Below are 25,597 nucleotides of genomic sequence, written 5' to 3'. Positions count from 1 at the left end.
TGTTTTTTAAGCACATACACATTTGGAGACAATGCAAGACAAAATATAAAGTGAATTTTGGTGTAAGTATTTATACGGATCGCCTTGACTAGTATTAAACAGAGGCACAGGAATATTGGATGATTCTTTTTCTAAGCACTTCGAACTGTCAATCCTGAATTTAAGGAAGGAATGGAATTACTGGTTCTTCTCTGAGAAGGGATGGAATAAAACTGCACACACTGTTCAGAATGAAGAGTTGTGACAGGCTGATACTTCTTAACCTGTCAAAATCCAGCTGGAAGGGGGTGGAAGCTGTAGAGAAGGTTAAGCACAGATTAGCATCAGACATGAGTGGATTCTGTTGTGTATGTATTTTATCGGCTTTTCCTAAAGAAATAGGGAACTGTAGAGCCAAGGGACTGATTAAATAGGATCCATATCCCAAATGTCAAGCATGTTTTCCCAAGCACCAATTTGGAATCTTGGCCTCCTTGACCCTTAGGGTCAGGTGATCTTCCAGTTGGGTGATAGTATAATTTCAGAAAATAAATGAAGAGATGCCTGCCAGGCTCCCAGCCTCTCCCACATACAGGTGAAACTCAGAAAATTAGAATATCGTGGAAAAGTTCATTTATTTCAGTAGTTCAACTTAAAAGATGAAACTAATAAATGAGAGAGACTCATGACATGTAAAGTGAGATATGTCAAGCCTTTATTTGTTGTAATTGTGATGATCATGACGTACAGCTGATGAAAACCCCAAATTAACAATATCAGAAAATTAGAATATTAAATGAAATCAGCACAACAAGGACTGCAAATAGAGCAATATTGGACCTCTGAGAAATAGAAGCATGCATATGTACTCAGTGCTTGGTTTGGGCCCCTTTTGCTTCAATTACTGCCTCAATGTGGCATGGCATGGATGCTATCATCCTCTGGCACTGCTGAGGTGTTATGGAAGACCAGGATGCTTCAATAGCAGCCTTCAGCTCTTCTGCATTGCTCGGTCTTGTGTCTTTCATCTTTCTCTTGGCAATGCCCCATAGATTCTCAGTGGGGTTCAGGTCAGGCGAGTTTGCTGGCCAATCAAGCACAGTAATCCCATGGGCATTGAACCAGGTTTTGGTACTTTTGGCAGTGTCGGCAGGTGCCAAAGTCCTGCTGGAAAATGAAGTCAACATCCCCATAAAGCTCATCTGCAGAAGGAAGCATGAAGTGCTCCAAAATCTCCTGGTAGACAGCTGTGTTGACCCTGGACTTAATGAAGCACAGTGGACCAACACCAGCTGATGACATAGCTCCCCAAATCTCTTTTCTGATGAGAGCAGCTTTTACATCTCATTTGGAAACCAAGAACCCAGAGTCTGGAGGAAGAATGGGGAGCCACACAATGCCAGATGCTTGAAGTCCAGTGTGAAGTTTCCACAGTCTGTGTTGATTTGGGGAGCCACCCCCCCTTTTTGTGACCCCCTTTTTTAATTAGTCTCTGTGCACACAGGTTCTCTGTGTGACTATTAAAAAAGAACATTGTTACTGTCACTTTACTATGTCATTAGCTTACAAAAAAGTCTACTCTTTAATATTTTCATTAGCCTAACAACACAATCTTATACATGCTTACTCAGAAGTAGGTTCCACTGTGTTCAGTGTAGTAGTATAACAGAGAAAAGTCCATAATTGCCTTTCCTGTTACCTTACTGCAGAAGTTTTATTCTAATTTTATTTTTCTCTGGACATGCTTTTGTGTTGACTATTCAAAGTTTACCAACATCCATGTGCATTTTAGGATACTGAGCATTCGTGAAAACCATAATGGCCCTAAATAGAAATCCCAACAGCTTACTAAGAAAAAATCATTTGAAATTAAACCAGTGTGGAGTCATGTATATATACACTGGTACTACTAATTTTTCTCTCCCCCGCCCCCCAAGAACTGCTGGTATATTTGTTCATGCACTTACACTGCTGTGCTTGCAAAAACCATTGAGCATGCAAGATTGTAAATCCGCTATGGCATCATTTAGAACATGGTTCATTCACACTAAAACCTATGATTTTGCAGGGGCAACAAATTGTTTCCGGCAACTTTTTTGGTGCAAGATGTTTCTTTGTAGTTACGAGCAGTAGTTGCCCGTCACCCTCTCTTTGGACCTAGTTTACTATCTCCAAATGTTCTCCACCTCACACCTTGGGAATGTGTCCCCCACAAACAGTACTTTGCTGCCTTGACTTCTAGAGGTAGACATGGAAGCTCAAGCTCCTTTTTTGCAGCAGAGATTTTTCTCATACGTTTCATATCTTGGACTATCAAGGTCTAGATTTTTTTCATTCCCTTTATTTACGGATGGTAGTATTTTACACCCAACTTCTGTCAGTTGCTTTTCAGTGAAGTGTTATTTTTACCAAAGTCACCTATTTTTGTTTCTCAGAAGATGGCATATTAACATTTTAATCTTTCAAAAAATGGGGCTAATTTTATTGCAATCACTTGAAGCATGAGCAAAGGGGAGAATTTTGCAACTTCTTCAGCATAGATCTCAGTGTAACTGTTGTTTTTCAGGTATCTCCCAGCTTTTCTTTGTGGCGTTACCATAGTGCCACTTAATGTAGGTTCCATGCTGACCGAGCATGTTTTTGTATGTTCCTTCCTTTTGTCCATGGAATAAGGTAGAGGAGTCCTACCTTATCAACAACACACATTGTTCCCTCAGGTGCAGTCCATGTACTTGTAGTCTGAGTACAATTGGCAGTCAAGACTTCTGGAGTTTTCTCTAGAGTGGACTTACTCATAAGCTGTGCTTCTGAATGAAGCAAGACTGGTGGCAACATCCACAACCCGCACTATAAGTATTCTTTCAATCCCTAGAACTGTCTGTCTTTTGAGAAAACTAAGTGTGTTCTCTATGAGAGCAAGTGTGTGCCCACTGGTGAGTTTCATTTGCAGTGACAGCACCTTTCTTTGACATATGCACTGCATTATAAAGGGACCCCTGACCATTAGGTCCAGTTGTGACCGACTCTGGGGTTGGGGCGCTCATCTCGCTTTATTGGCCGAGGGAGCCAGCATACAGCTTGACTAAGCCGCTTCTGGCGAACCAGAGCAGCACATGGAAACACCGTTTACCTTCCCACCGGAGCGGTACGTATTTATCTACTTGCACTTTGACGTGCTTTTGAACTGCTAGGTTGGCAGGAGCTGGGAGAGAGCAACGGGAGCTCACCCCATTACGGGGATTCGAACCGCCAACCTTCCGATCGGCAAGTCCTAGGCTCTGTGGTTTAACCCACAGCACCACCCGTGTCCCATTGCATATGCATTGCAATAGGGTGCTGCAATTTCTTCATTGTCACACTGTTGGGGGGGGGAGTGTACTAGTTGTCATATAGTGTCTTCCCTATAACCTCTGCTTTTTCAACTTTCATCCTCTCTCCTCACTATTCATTATCCTGCCAGAGATATTTACCCAGCCTTTCTGGCTGGGGTCCAGGAATGGGGAGGAAGACAACAGTCAGTGATGCTTATTGTGAGGCTCTGTGGGTGTCTATGAGTGTACCTGTTGTCGGCTGTGAAGTGTAGGAAGGAGACGTATGTGCCTTTTGGAGCTAAGAAAGCTAATGCAGTCCTTCACCATCTCGTCACAAGAAGCATGGAAATGTGTATATTTGTGTCTTGCCTGCCAGGTTAGAATGCCTCAGTAGATTCAGTGGCAAAAGCTACTGTTTTCACCAGTGTGGGTGAACAGGATTGAAGTGCCAAGTTTATTTTGGGATTAATATTTCCAACCCATTACCTAGATTCTAGTTCACTACAGCAAGTGCTGAGTAATACAAGAACAGCAAGCGTGTCATAAGTCTTGAAGAAAACGTAATGAGAGAATTCAAAGGAACTTAGTATTGGCAACTTGAGATTTCCACAAGAACATGACTAGATAATATTTATCCGCATCTAGAGTAAATGCCTTTTACTCTTAAGGAACACTAATAACAAACTGATTACAAAAGACCTTGTATTCAACATAGCACTAAGGCTACAGTTCCATCAGCACAAGGATTTTTGTTGCAGGCTGGAACCATCTCCTCTCTTCTCTACACCCCCTAAATCTCTTCTGGGAGTTTCCTCAACCATCCAGACTGAATAGGGGGAACTGTGAGGAGCACATGTGGACAGAATTCCCATTGTGCCAAAGGGAATCCTCGGGTTGGCTTCCATTTGCAGGATGGGGTACTGGAATGCATCCCCTAAAGTTTCATGTTCCTCCTTTGCAATGCAAGTTTGTTATGGAATATAGTTTAAGTGATCTGCATTTGCTTCAAGACCCTTTTATCACTGAGATACTGCTGCAAAACAATGCAGGAATTGTTTGTTTTGCTTACTGCAGTTTTCTAATAATTGAATCTTCGAAGATTGAAGGATCAGGTACAATAGAAAGCAGCAGAAGAGTGAAGGTCAGGTGGGGAAATGGGGTGCAGCCAGCACACATGACCCCCTCCATAGTATTTGTCCTCATGTGTTCTAAGTAAAGGACCCCTGACCGTTAGGTCCAGTCGTGACCCACTCTGGGGTCGCTTTATTGGCCGAGAGAGCCAGCGTACAGCTTCCGGGTCATGTGGCCAGCATGAACCAGAGCAGCGCATGGAAACGCCGCTTACCTTTCTGCCGGAGCGGTACCTATTTATCTACTTGCACTTTGACGTGCTTTTGAACTGCTAGGTTGGCAGGATCAGGGACCGAGTAACGGGAGCTCATCCCATTGCGGGGATTCGAACCGCCGACCTTCTGATTGGCAAGTCCTAGTCTCTGTGGTTTAACCCACAGTGCCACCCGCATCCCTCATGTGTTCTACTGAGTTGTAATTTTTAACCAAATTACCCAGTAAAGGGAAGGATCACACTCAAGTTCCTTTCTATGCATGTAGGCGAAGTGAGGGAGTTAGAGGGAGACCGTAGGTTGTAGTGCTGGCCTGCATAGTTGAGACCCACAGAATGGAAAGCTGAGCACCCACTGTGTAATGTGCAGATTGCCCAGTGCTGGACACCTTCAGAGTTATTGTAGGCTCATAGGCACCGCAAAACTAGCAGGGTTGGTGGCAGCCATGCACAGCTGATGGATAGTTTAACTCAGTGTATCAGAAATTGTACAGGTGCTTTTTAAGGAGGGTCTTCTATAATAAAAGCTACACATGCTTCTCACCACAGATTTGAACTATGTAATGGTGTGCCATTTCCTACAATTTGGTTTGATGGACTTTTACACCGGATCACCGAGCTGCTGTTTAGCTTGGCAGATCTCATAGCCTTGTTAGCTGAGCAAACAGGTAGTGGGAAAGCCAATGTATTGTTTGTTTTGAGTTGGCGTGAAACCAGGAAAACATAGAAAAGCTGTATGGCATGGTTCCTGGACTAATTTTCTGATGTCACACAATTAGTGTTGCAGTTTCAGAGCTTTTCTATAGCCAATTACCTAGGGGGGTAGAATGTATTGTATGCTGCGCAAGAACGACACCTTTCAACTCCAACAAAACTGCAGGAGTTGATCAGCAGTGTTAAATACCTGATTTTACACTTGTATGGAAATTGAACCAGTATGTTAATTTCTGTAGCTTTAAATACAGTAGAATGGACTCATTAGTAAGCTAAGGGCATTTCCCCCTTTATTTAATTGCTCTTATTGCTCCCTGATTTTTTTTAAGGGCTCTGGAGCAAAATATTTGTGAATCTGTGCATGCACACTCTGTTCTCATTTATGAAGTATTAAACTTGGAAGGGTTAGCTCAGAACTGGTTTTGTTTGGCGAGGTGTGGAGATTTTCTCTTGAGATGTGTATAAAATTCTGAATTTCAAGCAATTTTTGGTTTAGAAGTGGTCCTCTTCCCTACCCCCCCCCCCCCAACTTCTTATTTTATAGTGAGTTAAGGGCTGCATAGCAGCTCAGGACTGACACAGATGGTAAACATTTTTACTGCAGAACACCAGCGGTGAGCAGCATATCACAGAGTTAGAGCTCTCAGCACTGTGCTTGCTCAGCTGTGCATAATCACGCTTGTTCCCTTCTCTCGGGTTTCTAGCCAACTCAGAGAAACTCAGCTAAGCGATTCAATCCAATCCTACTGACATCACAAAGCTGTCGTTTAGTTCCCATAGATGCTGGAGCTAGAAGCTCTGTTGCTAGAGTTACAGAGAACATAGATGATTTTTACAGCATTGTGTGACTGCTTGAAAAATACTTCCTTGCCCTCTCTGTAGCCCACTCAGAAAGTCAAAGGCCTTCACAGATTTGTAGAGTTGGAAGGGACCACAGGGGTTATCCAACCCTTGCAATGTAGGAATCTTTCACCCAGCATGGGACTCAAAGCCACAACCCTGAGATTAAGAGTCACATGCATGACCCATGCATGCAGCTACCCTTGGCTCCTTTGAGAGGAAGAGCAGGATATAAATCTAATTAATAATTTAATTAATTACTAAGTCTGCAGCATTAATATCTGGAACTTCTGGCATGTGAATGAATAATAGAAGTGTCACCATGTCTGACTATCCTCTGCCACAAAATAAGATGACCAGTGACTGAACTAGAGAAATGATGAAGCCACATCTTTTGGGGCTGAAATTAAGTACACTTAATGCCTTTGTCCTGGGCCTGTGATTTCCCCATGTTCTTAATAGATTAGTTTTCTGTGGAGCAAGTAGTGAAGGTTTTGAACACCTTTAAGTCTTCCCAGAAATTTCCTATTGCCATCATACGGTTACCAGGTTGGGTTTTATGGTTCCACCTGGTGGATGAGGGCAGAAGTGGACTTTTGGGACATAGGTGTCTCTCTACTCAGTTTTGCTTCTGCCTCCCACGAAGCAGTCACACAAGCACCCACTTTTCTTTGTTTGAGGCTTGTTAAAATTTCCTTTATACTCTGTTCTTTACCCTCTCTCACTTCCCTCTTTAGCGGTCGCCTTCCTCTAACCCTTTCCCACCCTTCACAGATCCTTCTGACTTTTCTATTCCCCTTCCTTAACTCAGTCTTAAAAAAAACCTTCAAACATACGAACTTTTAAAAGTCTTCCCTCTTTCCTTCTCCTTTCCCTCTCCCTATTGACACTTCAGGAAGGAGGTGCTTGAATTGACGCAGCCCACCTGTGGTCATATGGACTGTGTCTGAGCGCTTCTGTGACTAATTGAGCCCTGGCTTTTGGCCTTCGATAAGGCCTGTCCTCCCATGTGCCCCTTGGTAGCTTGCAAGGCCCTGCGGAAGAGAAAGCGCCTGAAGCAGGTCACGCCACATACCCACATTTGCATTGCCCCTTCTCCTGCATAGCGAGCCTAGCCCAGGGACCCAAGTGCACCTCTCCTCACAACTGATCAGATTTGGGGGTGGGGTGAGGACCCTGCCTCTCAGATCCCTGTAGTCTTCATTCTTCAGTATCTTCTGAAGAATTTATGGGGGCTCCCCTCCCACTTTGTCTCATCCACCAGTGCTCCATACCCTTTGCGATGATGCCTGCCCTGGGGGGCTTCCAACTAACAGAGGACACCCTGAGACAGGAGGCCTTCCTGGGCTCCATTTCCTTAGAAGCAGCCTGATTCCCAGCAGGATGGAATACAACAGGTGCAGTAGGCCACATAGGCCTACTTCACATAGCCAGAAGAAACTATGCTCTCTTAATCCTTTCATATTGGCTATCATTGATCCTGGGGAGCTGGGCAGCTCTCGGGCCTTACCTTCACCAGGGACTGACCCCTTTTCCATTCCTGAACTGGATGTAGGGGAATGGAGCCATGGATCTGTGGCTGAGCAGCAACCATCCCATCAACTCCTCCTGGATGACCACTTTTTGCCATTACTGTCTTGCTCTGTAGTCTCCCTAACGGTCAATACTGCCCCATCAGAAACCACTCCAGCACCATTTAAGGGGGCAGCGGTGCTCCCAGAACCGCAGACCTCCAGCAAATTCATACCAACTCCAGGCTGAATGAACCAACCCTATGCAATATAAGAAACTGCTAGCCCTGGTTAATAAATACTACACCCTGGATGCAGCATTTCTGAATCTTTTGAAGGACACCCGTTTCTATACCAGTTTTGAGATCTCTCCTGCCTAAGGATGGTGATGGCTAGCTAAACAACATCATAGAAAGGCACCAGGATTTCACTGTGCGATGAGTACATGAGACATTTGCCCTTGCCATCTGTGCAGCATGAACAGCTTCTGTCTTTACCAGGGAATCTCTTACTTGAATCAAGAGGTCCTAGTCACACACTGTGAAAAGAAGCGTTGCTGCAGATGATACCAACAGAACCAGTCATTTCAGAACTGTGGCCCTCAAGGCAGGTACCACAACTACCACCCAAACAAATATGGAACAAATCTCGTTATCTCTCCCACCCACCCAATCCAACACACACAACAGCAGCAGGGCAACAAATGCTCCATAGCCGAACCAATGACACCAGAAAGTGGGGGTGGGCTTCAGTCCTTTCTCAGCACCTGGCAGGGGATGGCGACAGACCTCTGGATCCTCAAAACAATATTAGAGGTCAGCTGTTGGCCACATGAGCATCGCCTAACTCCTATAATATGCCTTCTCATATTTTGTTGCAGCATTTGGCTGGAGGGTCATTCAATAGGTTCTCCTGTGTTACCTCTGACAGTTGCAGTTGGGATGTCCCAATTCAGTGACCCTATGGTACTCACCTGCAGGGTGGATTTCTCTTGCCATCATAGGGTCATTGGGGCCTCACTCTAATTTGGACTGCAATGCTTCAGTAGGTTGTATTGTTGGTTTTTTCCTTACATATTGTGTTGAGACTCTGTGGACTGTTTGAGCTTGGCAAGTCCACAAAACTGAGTGGGGAGACGGCTGTGTCCCAAAAGCCTACTTTTGCCTTCATTCACCAGGTGGAACCATACAGGCCAACCCAATAAGTACAAGAGAAATCTACCCTTCAGGTGAGTACCAGTTGTGTTTTGTAGTGTGTTTAGTTAGTGAGTGTTTGTTAACTTCTTGAAACAGTGTTATATACCTGCTGTTATGGTGGAAGCTGCTGCATTTGATACAGAAGATGGGATTTCTAACCCACCTTTCATTGCAACATTAGTCAAGCTATGAATTAAGAATGTTTCTATTTTTATTAACTTAAATAAGGCTTTTCTTTCAATAAACATTTTGATGCAAGTAGTAAGCTAAGGGGATTTCCATTTTAATACAAGCCTGTGACAACAGCAATAACATTCAGTTGTGTCATCAATCTCATTCTGATAGATTATTATAGTCAATTGAATGTTAAGTTAGAATCCTGAGTCACATCCCCCCTTTAATAAAATGCAGCCCTTTCTTCTGGCACAATTAATTTTGCCATCTGCCTGGTGATAATCTATGTTCTACCATTTTCTGTTTTGGTTTACAATGCTGCTCAGGCTTTGTCTTAATGTCTCATTGCAGTTCTTGTGCAAAAGTGCTGAAGTGCTTTCCCCCCTTTTTGTAACATGGAGAAGATCAAAAAATGTCATGCAGTTCCAACCTTATACTGTCAAATGTTTTCTGGGCTAACATTCTTACATTCTCTGTAAGGTATAACTAAAGCCTGGCTGGGTTTATTTGAACAATGTAAAGTCAAAGAATCAGCAGCAAAAACAAATACTTCTAATTCATGTACCTTTTCTTTGGTGTTTACCTTGGAGTTGGTGTCTTCCTTAGATAAAACAGTTTGATATTAAACAGTTCCTCTAATTTTACAGGGCTCTGTTTCTTTTTATGGCAACACACACTGTGCAGGAAGGTCATTATGCCGAGGGTAGGAGAAGAAAAGCTGTCAGCATAAAAGAGAAAGTTAACATTGCACATGTTGTCTTTGTTTATGGGGTTCCTGGAATGTGTTGAGATTCATTCCAAATGGGGGTTCGAAATAATTTGTTGCAAAGTGCTGGACAGCTACCTCACAGATTCCTTTACTATGAAAAGGCATTTCTCTTTGAAAGTATGGCTAGTATACATATTTGCCAAAAGGGTGTAGAATATTGATCTCTCTCTCTTTTTTTTAAAGAAAAAGTACTTCACAATTGCATCTGTTTATGTTTGTTCAACTGGCTTGTTTCATACAGTTTAAGGGATATAGTAGTATTACATGTAACAAGGCCCAGCTGTAAAAACACAGGGGGTGAGAGGAAGATTCCAGGCCACTAATTCCTACCCTGTGAGGTTAGTTCTGTAAAAAGTGTTGCAAGGTAATGCCCTGGTCTGTGCACAATGTACTGATAATTTTTCTTATTTCCTGTTGGAACCTGTGACTGTTCTACAACTGGAGGTTGAGCTGATTTTCATTATGGGGTGGGGTGGTGATAGCCAAGCCTCCAGACATTTGTTGGGTGACATTTCACCTGCCAAAACGTAAACATGTGGAACTAATTGAACATTGATGGATCCTAAGTATTCTTACTAGAATGTTTCTGCACAGGGACAAGGTGTTGGACTTAATGAGTTCAGCGTTTGGCAATTAAAAGGTAAATGGCAAGTAGAAGGAAGGTGACTAGCCAGGAAGTATTAGCCCGAGCCATGAAAAACAGATTCTTCAAACAACTGAAGCACCTGTTTGAGTCTATAACTGGGATGGGGAAATTTTGGCCCTCCAGCTGTTGTTGAACTCTGACACCCATCAGCCCCTGTCAGCATGTCCAATGATCGGGAATGATGGGAGTTGTAGTCCCGCAACATCTGGAGGGCCACAGGTTCCCCATTCCTGGTCTATTGGATGTTTTTCATATGTGTGAATCTGGAAATGGTTCCATCTTAGTGGCAGAGAATGCCTGTTTGAAAGTAGACAACCTTCAAGGAATCTTCAGCTGTTTCTGACTGAGGTGGTACATGATTTGCAATTTAATGTAGTGTACAATGGGCAAGACAGTCTTACATTCCTGCCATATCAGAAGCCAGCTCACATGGTCTTAAAGTCAGCACATCTTTGGGTTGTATGTGCTCTTGAGCATGAAAAGGAAATGAAAGAAGTACAAACACCAAAGACTATACAGTGGTACCTCGGGATGCGAACGGGATCCGTTCCGGAGCCCTGTTCGCATCCTGAACAGAACGTAAGACGCGACAGCACGGGTCGCGTTTCGCCGTTTCCACACATGCGCATGATGTCATTTTGACCGTCTGCACATCCATGAGCGGTGAAACCCGGAAGTAACGTGCTCTGTTACTTCCGGGTCGCCACAGAGTGCAACCCGAAAGCGCTCAACCTGAAGCGTATTTATCCCAAGGTATGACTGTATATAGCAACCCAGCTTCTGTTCCTCCAGCATCCAAGGTAACATAACCAACTCCTTGGCATGGGTAGAGCCAATCCAGGCAGGCGGGCTACATTGATGTTGTGCATTGCACTGAACCTGGAGTGCAGCCTATAGAGAGAAAAGAGAAAGAGAGGGACAGGAATGAGTAATATTTGGCAGCGGCAGAACAATCTCTGACCTTGGGTATTTGAGAGCAAATAACTGAGTGAGGGTGTTACTAGTAAGGCACTCTTCAACTGCCCTTGCTTTATTGGAGGGAAGCATACAACAAATGAGTAAATACTTACAATCCCCAGGTATAATTCTGTATGATGTTCCATGTGGCCAGGCTGGGATTCTGCAAGACAAAGCAATTCCTTATGAGTTTATTGATGAGGATTGTTATACTGATAGGTAGGTGAAGAAGGGTGATTTTATGCAAGAGACAAGGGGGGGGGGTGGGAAGAGAAAAGAAGAGAGAAATGTTTTTAATCAGCAGAATAAACAAATAAAATGTGACTACTAGTAAATTAAGGGACGCAGGTGGCGCTGTGGGTTAAGGTAAACAGCGTTTCCGTGTGCGGCTCTGGCTCGCCAGAGCAGCGATGTCACGCTGGCCACGTGACCCGGAAGTGTCTCCGGACAGCGCTGGCCCCTGGCCTCTTGAGTGAGATGGGCGCACAACCCCAGAGTCTGTCAAGACTGGCCCGTACGGGCAGGGGTACCTTTACCTTTACCTTACTAGTAAATTAAAGGTGTTAATAGTCACTTTTTAATTAAAATATGAAAAATGAAGTCATATTGAAATGATCTCACTGTGCTGTTATGTTATAGATACTACCTTTTCAATGAAGGCAATATTTATTTATTCCAGTTATATCCCAGTTGCTGGAAAAGCAGCACAATTTCTATTGTCGCTATGCTTCTGAAATAGTTAAACCTGTCACACACACACACACACACACACACAGAGAGAGAGAGAGAGTTTGGATCGATTATTCTTGTTAACATCAGAAGGAGCAGCTCACACAAGTTGCTCAGGAAAATAATTTGGGTGTCAGTGTCACAAATGAAAAAAACCCAACAAGGAAAAGGAAGCAATTCTCTCGCAACGGGACGTGGTGTAGAGAAGGATAACCTGCCTTCAAAGATTTTGTTTCGACTATTATGATGTTTAATAAATTGTTTGCTTCAAAGGCCTTTGCTACAACAAAATAAGCAGCCTTCCTGCTATTCTTGTTCGCTGGTTGCTATAAGTAGCTCATATCCTGTCCTCTCTGGTCTCAGGTGGCTTGCTTTTGTTTGTAAAACTGAAGCTGCTGTTTTAAAGAGCCCTTCCATGTCTTTAAATTATTAGCAAGTTCACAATGTGTTTCAAGAATCAGTTGAACTTCTCATATAGAGGCTTGACATTTTGACTCATTATAAGGAACGGTGAAGGGACGCGGGTGGCGCTGTGGGTAAAACCTCAGCGCCTAGGACTTGCCGATCGCATGGTCGGCGGTTCGAATCCCCGCGGCGGGGTGCGCTCCCGCTGCTCGGTCCCAGCGCCTGCCAACCTAGCAGTTTGAAAGCATGTCAAAGTGCAAGTAGATAAATAGGGACCGCTTACTAGCGGGAAGGTAAACAGCGTTTCCGTGTGTGCTGCGCTGGCTCGCCAGAGCAGCTTTGTCACGCAGGCCACGTGACCCGGAAGTGTCTGCGGACAGTGCTGGCTCCCGGCCTCTAGAGTGAGATGAGCGCACAACCCTAGAGTCTGTCAAGACTGGCCCGTACGGGCAGGGGTACCTTTACCTTTTTAAGGAACGGTGAACAGGATCTGCCCAGCAAATAGGGCCATCTCATCTAATCTAAAAATGGGGGGGGGGACGACGAATGATTGATTTTCCTGTAATATAAATGAGTTCCTCTTTCTGAGGGATTGTGAGCATGTGATAATAGAGGACACAAAGGTAAGCCAGTAGTTTTCAGTATGCTTTCAGGCACCGCATCGTGTTTAGAAAGTTAAAAACCCAGTTGGTTGGATCCAGGCAGAGTAGTCACATTTATGTCCCATAGAAAACACTTCACACATAAGTTGAATCACATTATCCATTTTACCGTCTATTCACCCAGATTGGCAAGATCCTTCTTGAGCTACTCACAATTCCATTCTCTTCTTATCACTCTGAACAGTTTGGTGTCAATGGTAAATTGTATCACCCCACTGCTTACCCCTAACTCTAGGTCATTTATAGGAAGTTAAAAATAAAGGCTCAAGTACTGATATTTGGTACGTGGGTGGTGCTGTGGGTTAAACCACAGAGCCTAGGACTTGCTGATCAGAAGGTCGGCGGTTCGAATCCCTGTGATGGGCTGAGCTCCCGTTGCTTGGTCCCAGCTCCTGCCAACCTAGCAGTTTGAAAGCACTTCAAAGTGCAAGTAGATAAATAGGTACCGCTCTGGCGGGAAGGTAAACGGTGTTTCCGTGTGCTGCTCTGGTTTGCCAGAAGCGGCTTAGTCATGCTGGCCACATGACCCGGAAGCTGTACGCTGGCTCCCTCGGCCAATAAAGCGAGATGAGCGCTGCAACCCCAGAGTCAGCCACGACTGGACCTAGTGGTCAGGGGTCCCTTTACCCTTTACCTTACTGATATTTGTTGGAGAAGCCCTCCAAACTCTAGGTTCTTCCTGTTGCCTTGTGCCCCCTAGTTCTGGCTGCTGTCTCAACCCAGCTCTCACCATTCTCTGAATAGGTGTAGAGCCAAATTTATATTTACCTGATGTGGGGGAGCCTATTTTTAAAAAAGCAGGAGTGCTTGGTGTGTCTGTGTAGGAGTGCCTTTATATTGACATGAAGGCCACTTGAAATATTTTCCTTGAACTTGGTTTTATTCTGGATTGTTTTATTTGATGTTTTAATGTGTTGTAAACCACTTTGATATTTTTTCTTTAAAATATAAAGTAGTGTAGAAATGAAATATAGTAATACTAATAAAAAAATTCAGTGGGGGGCAAATAGCGCCTAGACCTTCCGATGTGGCGACCACAACTTGGTTTAAGGTGCCATTCAGCAATTAGCTTATATAGCTGAGTTTCTAACACTGGAGGAAACACGATCCAAAACCATCCCTCAGCATGAGGAATTATTTTCTATGGTTTGGTTCGCAGTGAGTGTGATTATGCAAATCTTGGTCATAACTAGATAAAAATATTCATTTATATAGTAGTATCCAGATCCATTCAATAAATGATCAGTAGCATAGGATTACACACTGTTCACAATAACATTTCTGTTAATTCTCTACCATTGATCATTGGCTTTACATGGATACAACCCTATAAACATTTCTATATACTATTGTTAAATTTTGTGTAAACTTAGGAGTTGGAAAATCTATGGTCATCCATATGTTTCTGTACTACAACTCCCATAATCCCTGACCATTGCCCATTCTTGCTGAGGCTGATGGGACTTGGAGTTGAACAACTTTGTGAGCATATAAACAAACACTAATAGGCTTTCTGATCCTGTTGTGTTGTGATTATGTTTGGTGTGACAAAGGGCTGCAAGTGTGTTGGGGTTTTCTTGTGCTTCACCGCCTGTATAGTGGTACCTCGGGTTACAGACGCTTCAGGTTACAGACTCCGCTAGCCCAGAAATAGTACCTCGGGTTAAAAACTTTGCTTCAGGATGAGAACAGAAATCATGCGGTGGTGGCATAGTGGGAGGCCCCATTTGCTAAAGTGGTTAAGAACAGTTTCAGGTTAAGAATGGACCTCCAGAACGAATTAAGTTCTTAACCCGAGGTACCACTGTACTAGACTACTTCCAGCAGAACCAGATTGTTCCCCACTCCAGAACGATGTGTAGCAGGCAAATAGACCAGAAGGTATCGCTGTAATCCTATTCTCTTTAGCGGAAATGCTGCAATGCAAAGGGTCAATGAACTTCATAGAAAGAGATTTTTGAGTGAAACTCAGTACTCACTTCAGTAACCATTCCTATTCTACAAAGCATGTGTTTTTTGAATATTGATTGTGTTCATTTTCTGCTGCAAAATACATTAATTGATAACTACCTGCTGGTGTTGAATCAATCTTGTGTGAAGCCTGGAGACTGGTTTGTCAGGTAGGGTAAATAATATTGATCCCATCTTTAAACTAAGTGGAGCAGAGGATAAATTAATTGAGTTTGAGTAGTTATTTAATTATACGCTACTGATTATTTAAACGTCAGGAATTATTTGATATCATGAGGCAAGTTCAATCCACAAACAAAGTTAGCTTTTTAAAACTCAGAGTAAACTTACTCTTTCTTGATAAGAGCAATTTGCCACATCCGATAGGATTTTGTGGCATTGCCAGCGCTGCTCCTGAGAGATACAGTTCCTATGTGGGTCTCCTCTCTTGAAGTAGAGGACTCTTAAGAGGTAATTAAAGTGCTGCTTTGTCTTTTTAGGATTTTAGTGTACTATATGGTACTATTGTGTTTTAGTGTTGTTATATGGATATGGCAGGAATGCTTATCTTTTGTAAATCACTTTAAATTATTCTGGTATTACGTGGTATATAAATGTAAGAAATAAATAAGCAAAATATTCCTTGCATGCACATAGTCTATAATGATATATCGGGTTGTCATGACTTGCTCAAAGATCCTCTCCTAAACTGTGCAAGTAGCATGTGTTCATATAATAATAACTCCTAGCCTGCTCAACACTAAGATGGTGGGTGTCAGGTCTCAAATTGTTATTGCTTCCTAGACTTATCAGTCAGCTGAACTGTGAAGGATGTGAAAATTGATAGCATTTCATTTATGTAAAATATTAAAAAATATGCAGACAAATACATGTTAAAATGCCATACAGTAAAACAAATAATAAATGCATTAGAAAAGCATTAATGCATAAATCAGAACTGATTCTTGGCCTTATATTTTTGTTTGTTGGTTCAGAATACATAAACATATCTCATATTCAATTAAATACTGAAATGCCAGCCTTTTCCTTACTGCCCAACCTCCCAGACGTTTCCAGTTTTGGTTGACCAAATCAATATCAGATGATCAGATGTAATTTTCTAATTACCTGGAGCAGGGAGGGGAAGATGACTCCCTGAAAATAGGTTGCCGCTCTGTGCACTGTGTTTGTAGCTGTGTTATACACTAAAATTAAGTCTAATTGGAAAACAAAAACAAAAATCTGACTCACTTCAAACAACAGCTGCAAAATATTGCCCTGAGGATGGAGGTTAACTCACTTGTGAAATAACGGCCAAAGCTCACACTCTTAATAACTGTTTTCTTTAGCCCTTGAGAAAACTCCATAATTTAATGTGAAATGCTTGGCAGAAAGAGCTTCAATTTAGAGACTGGCTCAGCAGGGAAGAAAAGAGTTGAAAACTCTCTTGTTACAAATGCACTTATATTTGCAACTTTATGTAATCTTCCCCCAAAAGTAAAATATTTAAATGTTTGAGTTTGGTTCATAAATAATTGTGTATATATGAACATATACCGTATTTTTCGCTCCATAAGATGCACTTTTTTCCTCCAAAAAAGTAAGGGGAAATGTCTGTGCGTCTTATGAAGCGAATGCTGCGTGGAGGAGGGATGGACGGGAGCCATGGTTCCCATCCGTCCCTCCTTCGTGGCTCACTTTAAAGTAGCAAAGCAGGAAAGGAGCCGCTTACATGGGTGTAAAGCAAGCACAGCAGGAGCTGTGTAATCCCTCCGCCCCCGCGCTTGGCCGCCCCATTGGGATGGGCGCTCGCACAGCCCCCTTGGGCGAGGCTCGTGTGGGTGAAGGGATTCTACATTCTACATACAAGGATGATAAAGCAGAAAAGACTAGCATATAAGATTCCTTTTAAACTAGAGGTAGTAAAATATGCTAAGGAGCATGGAAACAGAGCAGCGGAGAGACATTTTGGGCCACCTCCAACTGGAAAAAAAATGGTGAGAGTGGAGGAAACAGGAGGATCAGCTGCAAAAAGCAGATAAAAGTAAGCACACTTTTTGTAGAAATGCTGCAAAGTAGCCGCAGCTGGACGTGGCCATGAAAGAATGGATCACAAACCACTGGAATAATGGCTTCTCAGTCTTTACTAAAATGATAATATATGAAGCCAAACGCGTTACTGTAGAGAAAGGCATTCATTATTTTACTGGATCACTATCATGGTGCTACAGGTTTATGAGGCGATGTGGCCTTGCTATGCGCACCAAAACTAGAATTGTACAAAAAAAATGCCAGAAGAATATGAATCTAAGATTCTGTCTTTTCATAAATTTGTAATTGATGCTAGGAAGAGAAATGGGTTTGAAATTGGCCAGATTGGGAATATGGATGAAGTCCCTTTGATGTGCCATCTAATAGGACTGTTGATCTGAAAGGTGCCAAAACTATCGCTGTGAAAACCTCCGGACATGAGAAAACCCATTACACGGTTGTGTTGTCTTGCTGTGCAGATGGCACCAAATTGCCACCCATGTTAATTTTCAAAAGGAAAACATTTCCAAAAGAAGTGATTCCAAGAGGAGTTGTACATGTTCATCAGAAAGGATGGAAGGAAGAAAATGTAATGAGAGTATGGGTTGAAAAAGTGTGGTCCTGAAGGGTTTTTGAAAAAAACATGCCTTATTAGTACTTGACCAGTTTAGAGCACATATTAACGAAAACTACAAAAAAGTGCTTTAAAGAAGTGAAGACTCATCTAGCTGTAATTCCTGGAGGTCTTACCCGTCAGTTGCAACCTCTAGATGTTTCCATCAACAAGCCATTTAAGGTCTTTTTTGCGAGAAGAGTAAAACAAATGGATGGCTGCTGGTAATCATGATCTGACACCTACTGGACGAATGAAGAGGCCCACTATCACTCAAGTTTGTGAATGGGGGAAAACATCATGGCACTCGGTGAAGGAGGAAACCGTTGTACAGTCATTCAAAAAATATGGCATTTTGCTTTGGATGGAAAAAACGATGGTATCTTATATGAAGATAGCGAAGAAAGTGGTGTCAGTGATTGTGAGCAACTGAGCTTCATAAATTCTGACTCTAGCACTGATGAGTTCTTGGGGTTCACAGAAGACTAGAAGAGAACTCGAACCTTAAAGTCTCTCTTCATTTGTTAATGACAGTGATGATGGTTCTTAATGCTACTGTTGACTGCTGTTCACTTTACATGGTTGAAATATTATTCTGATATGCCGGTAGTTTATTAAATAGTTCAGTACAACATTTGATTCTGAATATTTTTTTTCTTCTTGTTTTCCTCCTCTAAAAACTAGGTGCGTCTTATGGTCAGGTGCATCTTATGGAGCAAAAGATACTGTAGATTAAGCAAGGAACAACATGCAGTAGCCAAACTATGTAAAGTTCAACAGAAATTTCTCCCATGTTGCATATGCATTTTTGATGATCCAACTATGAAAGCTTTGCCTATTCTTAATAAGAGAGTTCAGGTTCACTGGTTCATTTCAAGCAAAACATCTGAATTCTCTAACATACTCCTGTGTAATTGGCTGTTATTGCTATTGCTTCATGTAAAACCATTGTGCAGCAATGATATTGAAAAGTATATAGCAAATTTTCACTTTTTTGATGATAATTAGAAATGGAAGCATCTTGCTGCTAAAGTACTAAAGAGAATGCTAACCAGATTCAAGCTGAGACTCAAATTTTGCCTGTACATTTTGTCTTTATTGGCAGGGTGCAGCCTATTTTCCTGTGCTACATAAAGGCTCGGCACACTGAACTCTCATCTGACCTACCCCGTGCATCATTTTTTGTAATGTCATTTCAAATCTGCCAAAGTGTTTTACAGTCTTTTATCAACTTTTATCCAGTGTCTCATAGTACATTTTATATTTCATAGCCAAGTGATTTGTACAGTACATTTTTCGTGTTGTTGTTGGAGGTTTTTTTTTTTTTTTTGCAGAATTGAGTCTGTATTATCTGGTCATAGCCAATTCACATGATCTTGGACATAAGGTTTGTTGGAGGTGGTGCATTAACATATCGCCATGAGTTATCTGAGGCAAATTCATTATATCTGTTCACTTGCGCATGCCATGGCAGCTAGTCTTTGTCTTCCTTCCAGAGGCGTATGGTGTCCCGCCCTTCCCCAACCAGGAATTACTGCAAGGGCAGACTTTAGTGTTTCAAATTCCAGTGGTACCCTATGCGAGGCCAAAATTTGGTGCCCATCCTGCCTCTCGCCTTCCATTCCGCTCAATTCACACGTCATAGTTGCGATGCCCTGTGGTGCACCCTAGGCTCGGAGCCCAGTGTGGTGGAACCAGTCGCACTGCCCTAAATCCGCCTCTGATTCTTGGCATCTGACAGCTAGTTTAGTACAGCCCTGGTATATTTGCATATGCACTGTCTATATGCCTTCCTTGCACAATTAATTCATCATGAAAAGGGGGTGAGTGGCTTACACAAGCTGGGAATGCACAATTTGCATTGGAAGGTTGCGTTGCCCAGGGTGTGTGGGAGGAGTGAAGGATGCACAAGCCTCTGGGTCACCCTCTCGTACCCCACAGTGTGTGTAACCTGTGTCAGGGTCCTGCGTGAGTCATTCCTTCCGAATTTGCCCTCCGATTAACTAATATATTTAGAATAAAACCTGTTAGAAGTTGGAATGTCTAATATTACTAATTACATGGGCAGGCTCATTTCGTGAAAAAGTTGTCCTCATTGACATTTTCTTTTATCAAACTAGAAAGAGAAACCCAGGTGTTTCATTCACAACCACTCTCCTCCATACATAGGCCCAGGAGCGATTAAAGTGATGAATTGTGTCAGCATAACATATTGACACTATCAATTGGATGTTATCAAACAGCTTAAACTAATGGAATGATTTACTTCATGTTTAACTGCCTTTTTCAATTAAAGGTAGCAAATGCTGTGGGACTTGAGCCTAAGTGAACAAACCATATATTTTCTCCTGTTAACACCAGCATCGCTGACATGCAAGTGATGGGAGTGTTACCCTATTGCTGCAGGCTGTAATGGGCTAGTTTAAATGGTCATGAGGGAAAAAAAGTGATTAATGATTAGGAACAGGGCTGTTACACAGCTTCACAGCTCTTTTTCCTCCACGCATTTCCATTCGTGTCAACTAGCTGCACACTTGGGAGGTGTTATTTCCAAGTAGTCAACATAGTTTATTTCTGCTGCTATTTGTTTCCATTTCATGAGTCCCTTTGGTTGTGCAGCTATAGCTTATGTTTTTTTGGAGTCGTCAGCTTTGCTAATGATAAAAGTGGATTATGTACCACTCTTTATTAGCGTGGTGAACAAAACCTCAACCATTGCACTTGAGTGTCATGGTAGACACAGGAGGACTCCTTTCTTTATTGCATGTCGACTCTGGGACAGTGGGATATGTCTGGGAGGAGCTACTGAAATTAGTTGGGTATTAAACTGTTGTCTTGCAATAACAATTATTGCTACGCATCAAGAAACTGCATGTTCAGCATGTACAGCAATGCCCATTAGTGCTCTTTTGTTAATAAACTTCATATCTCTATCCTTCATTGGACTGCTTCTAGACCTTTTAAAATTCTTTGAGGGTGCAAATAACGTGGTAGACCGTGGTGATCTGACAGACACAAATTACAGTTTCCAAAAAAAGCTTCCAGCTAAATCCTTCACCAAAGACAAACAATGAAACTTAACTAGGGTAAAAAATCAAGTCCTTTAATGGCTTGATAACTAGTTACAGAATAAGAAGCAGAGCACTGGAGCAAATGCACTTTTCACAATGGAGAAAACATAGGAACCTGCTTCATCCCAAGTCAGAGCCTTGATCCAGTCTGTTTTGTGTATACAGAGTGGCTGTAGTTTCAGGCATGAGTCTGTCCCAGTCCTACCTGGAGATACTGGGAATCACATTTGGGTCACTGTATATACAAAATGTGTGCCATACCGCTGAGCAACAGCAGTTCCCTAAAAGCATCTGTATTAGGTCTCCTAAGTATTTTAGAATCAGTGCTATTGAAACCTAGAGGCAAAGAGGTGGCCACATTTTCAGATGATATTTAAGGTGGTGGAAACTGAAGCAGAGAGCAAAGCTCTCCAAAAGATTTTTCTAAACTGAATGAATAGTCAACAGATGGGCAAATGAGATTCAGTGAAACTAAGTGCTACGTTATTCACATTTTTTAAAAAAAGAAATCCTACAACTTCAATCCTGAAGTATCGTAAAGTTTGTATAAATTGTATAAATCTGTGGCAGGGTCATATTTGGAACACTCAGTATGGTCATCCTAACTCAAAATAGAGCTAGAAAAGTGCAGAGAATACTAGAAATACGATCTAGAAGTTGGAGCATGCTCTCCATAAGTAAAAGACCAGGTCTTTGTGATCTGTATGGGAAGTCCTTCTTATGGTTCTGCAAATGGGTGTGGCCCCTCCTTCAGCGACTTGAGTTAGGGTCTTCTCTGTGGTGTCATCTTGTTTGTGGAACTCCCTCTTCGGAGTTGCATCAGTCAGTCTTCATCAGGTCAAGACATACCTGTTCATTCAGGCCTTTGTGATCCAATTTGAATAAAGTAAATCATTGGTGACTTTTTAGTTTAGACAAAAGAAAGTGAACATGATACAGGTATAAAAATTGATGAATGGTGTGGGAAAAGTAGATGGGGAGAAATTTCAGTACCAAGGGAAGGTATTCTAATTAAATTAATTGGTAGTCGATTCAGCCCAAATGCAACCACACATAAACCCCTTTGACAGAATGTATTATTTATTTGTGGAATTCACTGCTGCAAGATGTGATTGTATCCCTTGGGAGCAGACAAAGGAGAGATGTTGCTTGTGTGCCATACTTTAGGAATTCCCTGAAATATTTGGCTGGTCCCTATTGCAAACAAGAGGCTGTGGTTGATGGGTACTTGATCTGATGTCGCAGGGCTCTTTTTATGTGGTACAAAAGGCACATTGTGTAGGAATTTTCCAATATTTTCATCAAGTTTTTCACTATCTCTGTGTTCATAAGACATAAGGGAGGAAAACAGTGTTGCCATGATGTCATAATCCATGTAATGTACCTTTGAGAGGAAGGGTGTTGCTGCCTAAAAAAACACATTCACTTTTCCCTTCTAAAGCTAACTGAAATCGGATGCTGGAGGCTATTTGGGTTAGAAAATACGCCTGACAGATGAAGTAGTCTATTCTTGTGACCACAGTATTGAATTTGCTCTTTTGAAGTATTGTACAGCAATGCTCTTGTTTGCTCAGTGTGCTTCCCTGTAGTGGGGGCCAGAAATATTATTGTGCAACTCTAGGCACATCATTTAAAACAGTGGCTTTCCATTGTTCCAGATGTGGGCCCCTTGCTTTACCCTCAGTCTACAGCATGAGGTTCAGTTAATTTGTTTAATACCTTATCTTCAGTTGCTTTTTTTTTTTCTAAGTTGAATGTCAGATGTGTGACAACCCACCCCCATTTTCATTTTTACAACCCCACACAGGCAGCAGAACTAGAAGATTGCAGAGTGGCTTGGACAACCCAGCCAGATGTGCAGGCTATAAAAAAATAAAATTATTATTGTTGTTGTTGTTAGTAGTAGTAGTTGTAGTAAACCTAGACACATAGCTAGCAGACTCCATTTACTTTACAGTGGTACCTCAGGTTACATATGCTTCAGGTTACATATGCTTCAGGTTACATACTCCGCTAACCCAGAAATAGTGCTTCAGGTTAAGAACTTTGCTTCAGGTTGAGAACAGAAATTGTGCTCCGGTGGCGCGGCAGCAGCAGGAGGCCCCATTAGCAAAAGTGGTGCTTCAGGTTAAGAACAGTTTCAGGTTAAGTACGGACCTCCAGAACGAATTAAGTACTTAACCTGAGGTACCACTGTACTAGGTTACTAGTTTCTCAGGCCTGATCTGGAATGCTCTTCTCCTTCTCTTTCTTCAGCCATACTTAGGCTACATGGTATATCAACCTCAAACTTTTTAAATGACCATGCCTGAGTTTCAGCCAAAGATCCTTGGAACTGTAGTTGAATGAAAATACTCTTAATCTCTGTCAAACTCAGACCTGCCGAAAACGACAATTTCTTGGGAAATTTCTTGATAGCTACAGGGGTTTTAAATCACTTTACACAAATAGTGTGTTCCCTGCTCCCCTTTGCAGTGCTGACAGTACTTGTGTGGCCCAACCTAGGTCAGGTGTTTACCTGGCTGGCTACGCCATGCTAGCACCAGCTGAAGACCAAGGGTTAACATTTGCAGCTATGATAGCATTATGCACTTGGTTCACATATGCTGTTTCTGCTACTTTATTATTTGAGGTTTTTTTCTCTGCTAACATGATGCATTTAACAATGAATCGAATCCTATCTCTTGTTTAGACCAAAATATGGATTTGAAGTTGGAGAAAGAATCAAGGAATTTATTTTAGATGTCCAAATGCTATCACACAATTAAGCTCAACATTTCATTTAGTTTTCCATGTATTTCCCCCCTCTTTACATGTACCCCCCCTACAGTCTTGAAGTAGGGAAATTTTGTTTGGCTAATGTTGTAAAGTCTTATGTGTGTTCTACTACAGACATAAAGATTGGGCAGGCAAAATATATGAGGAAACACCCCTCCCATCAGACATTATGACAGTCTACTGCCATGAAGTCAAAGTGTAATGTGTGAAACTTCAATGGTTAGTGAAACAACACATTTTCCTGGAAGGTTGTTGTCAATCTGTAGGTGATAGGCCTTTCTGAGATGTGGTATACCAAAGTTCCTGGTGTATTAAAAGGTAAAGGTACCCCTGCCCGTACGGGACAGTCTTGCCAGACTCTAGGGTTGTGCGCTCATCTCACTCTATAGGCCAGGAGCCAGCGCTGTCCGCAGACACTTCCGGGTCACGTGGCCAGCGTGACAAGCTGCATCTGGCGAGCCAGCGCACACACGGAACGCCGTTTACCTTCCCCCTGGTAAGCGTTCCCTATTTATCTACTTGCACCCAGGGGTGCTTTCGAACTGCTAGGTTGGCAGACGCTGGGACCGAGCGACGGGAGCACACCCCGCCGCGGGGATTCGAACCGCCGACCATGCGATCGGCAAGTCCTAGGCGCTGAGGTTTTACCCACATATTGCTTCCCCTTAATCTCCCCACACTACATTATCCTATTTACAAAGAATATTTTTGCTTTGAGCTGTTAGTATTTTAACAGTCCAGTTTGTTTCTGCCCAAGTTGAGAGTTTTGTAGATGTTGGGACATCCTTAATTCTAGTCAACACAGGAATTTGTATTTCTGTTTGGGGAAACACTTGCGTTTCTTAACTTTATGAACATTGCTTTAAAGTTTAGCTATTACATTTATTTTTATTTTTTAATTTCCTAAGCCAAGCTCAGTTTTGCCTACAATATTCTACCCGCGGTGGCTTAAAGAAAAACCATTTTTTGTAGGCAGCAGCCTTCTTCATGCACCTGATAAAGTGGGCTATAGTCCATGAAAGCTTATACCACAATAAAACCATTAGCCTTTAATGTGCCATAGAACTCTTTGTTGGTTTTGCTACAACAGACTAGCACGTCCACTCTGCCAGAAATCATTGAACACATGTCTTAATTTAGTTCTCTGTGGAAGTCCACCCCTCCCTTTAAAGATATTGCTTCTAAGCCATGCGGTAAACTCTTTCTCAACACATCAGTGTGGCACTTTTTTGTAGTTTTTCAAGAAGTCTTCAGCTCATGAGCAGGTTTCAAAGGAACCTCATCTCCATGTAGTTTTGCCGGATAATCCTTTATCCACCATCTTCAGCTCTCATTCCCTTGATTTCTTGCCTGTGGCTACGTTTCTATCTCTGCATCAATTAGCCCAGTGATTTATACAACAAGCAAGCAGTTTAGAGGTAAATGGTACACAATTAACATCTCATTCCACCATAAAGGGTATGCTAAATACCCCAGTCACTGCTTTCTCTGCCTGGAATTGAAATAAGTGTTTGTCCTAATTCATATGCTATCTGATGTGAAGTGGGCCTGCTTTGTGCTGTACTACACCATTAATCTAATTATAGATAGCTGCAAATGAAGTGCTGTCTGAGCACAGAGGCTGAAGAAAAATAGAGCTTTTGTCATTTAGCATGACTCTGTGAAGCAAGATCACACTTTGCATGGCAGCCTGGCAAAGTGGAGATCCAAATAATATTGCTGCCTGTTGCATGCTTTCTAATTACGAGAGCCTTGTAAACAGAAGTAGACGCCCGCTGTAAATAGAGCTGTAGTTACGCTGTCATGTGGTTTATAGGAGGAGAATCCTCCGAGTGCGGTTGTATTAAATGATGCATCCTGATTGACAGCTACCTTGAGACTGCGCTGATGGAGTTGTCAAAGCATTATGCTAACAGGCT

The 25,597-nt window shown here is 42.4% G+C and overlaps 2 protein-coding genes and 1 long non-coding RNA gene across 3 annotated transcripts in view; 1 reads left to right on the top strand and 2 right to left on the bottom strand.

The window, feature by feature from the left end:
- Positions 1-25,597, top strand: part of PCCA (propionyl-CoA carboxylase subunit alpha) — a 222,637-nt gene that overhangs the window by 172,961 nt on the left and 24,079 nt on the right. The window lies entirely within an intron of this gene.
- LOC307214427 lies at positions 6,545-16,788 on the bottom strand. Its single transcript, XR_013838074.1, has 4 exons — positions 16,314-16,788; positions 11,553-11,651; positions 11,256-11,373; positions 6,545-9,785 (listed from the first exon to the last, which is right to left on the bottom strand). It is a non-coding gene; the product is annotated as an uncharacterized lncRNA (long non-coding RNA).
- Positions 21,436-25,597, bottom strand: part of GGACT (gamma-glutamylamine cyclotransferase) — a 47,288-nt gene continuing 43,126 nt past the window's right edge. The window contains exon 4 of the transcript XR_013837887.1: positions 21,436-21,774. The gene's annotated coding sequence lies outside the window, so the exon portion shown is untranslated. The remainder of the gene's footprint in view (positions 21,775-25,597) is intronic.

This window comes from Podarcis cretensis (assembly GCF_951804945.1).
Source record: "Podarcis cretensis genome assembly, chromosome: 4".
Lineage (NCBI taxonomy): Eukaryota > Metazoa > Chordata > Lepidosauria > Squamata > Lacertidae > Podarcis > Podarcis cretensis.
This window is presented reverse-complemented; position numbering and strand designations above follow the sequence as displayed.